A 1274-nucleotide genomic window follows, 5' to 3' on the forward strand; every position below is an offset into this window, starting at 1 on the left:
ATTATGAATCATGTTATACAAGTACCTACATCTTCATGTATCATTCAAGTGATATTGACTCTGAACTCTATTATATCAGTTTCTATACTATTCTAAGTTTAGAATAGTTAACATTTTTATATTTCGCTACAAATTACTCTATACAGTGAAACTTGAATTGAGATTAGCGAATAACTAATTGTTCTAGTTATTTCGCCATCGGTTGTTGAGATAGCTCTGGACCATGAGAAATGGGGAGTTATATTGTTACGGATGTCATTTGATTTGGCTCCTTTGATCAAAATGATTTATGGATTGGATGAATGCATAAGTGACCGGGACGGACGGTCCAGCGGAGGGCTATTTCTAAGTGTAATATGAAATATTATGACACAATTTATGCCACAGGCAGATATATTGCCTTTTTATTTGAGTACTCGTATTTTGGGACATGTTTCTACGAACCATGATCCAGTACTATCACACGGGCTGATCATCATGTGATAGTACGTCCGTCGGAGTTAGATTCCAATCTAAAAATTATTGTTTATTGCTGATAGCTTCTGAAGCTTTTATTATTGATCAAATATCACTAGTTTTTATCTTATTGTTCAGTTATTATCAAAATGTGGTTTATTATTTCAAGCACACTTTATACTGCTTACTGAGCAATTCTTTCGCTCATACTTGTTTATTATTCTAAACTTTCAGCTAAGCCAGAACAGGCTTGAGTTCCAGGTTGACCAGGAGAAGTGTACTTGTAGATAGTTTGGTGTATTTCCAGGTAGACTGTTTTGGGACGCTTAAATAGTCTAGAGGTTTGTAATAAAATTTGAATAGTCTGTAAAACTAATTAGACTTATGGTTTGTAATAACACTTGGTTTGTATTAGTGCCTATTCCATACTATAACCTGTGATCGATCCAGTTGCATGCAAGGGGTCATATCTATTATATTATTCCGCCGTTCCTATTTTAGTTTTCTTTATTGGCCAGTGACCCCCAAATCTAGACCCCGGGTTCGGAGGGCGTCATAGGTTGGTATCAGAGCTACAGGTTGGTATCAGAGCTACAGGTTATGGTCACTGAAATAGGCTTAGGATTGTCATAAGTGAGTCACAGGAAGATCACATAAGATAAGCGCGTGTAGTTTAGCTCTTATAGGATTTATTTTAGGTTTTGGGCTGGTTTATAGTTGAGTTGTTCAGGTTCCCCTGTTTTGTGTTTGGCTCTTGGCTTTTATGCCATTGCATTGCTATTTTGTTGGTTTCTGAGATGGTAAAAAGGGATGAAAGA

The sequence above is a fragment of the Apium graveolens genome, chromosome 11, assembly GCF_009905375.1.
Source record: "Apium graveolens cultivar Ventura chromosome 11, ASM990537v1, whole genome shotgun sequence".
Classification (NCBI taxonomy): Eukaryota; Viridiplantae; Streptophyta; class Magnoliopsida; order Apiales; family Apiaceae; genus Apium; species Apium graveolens.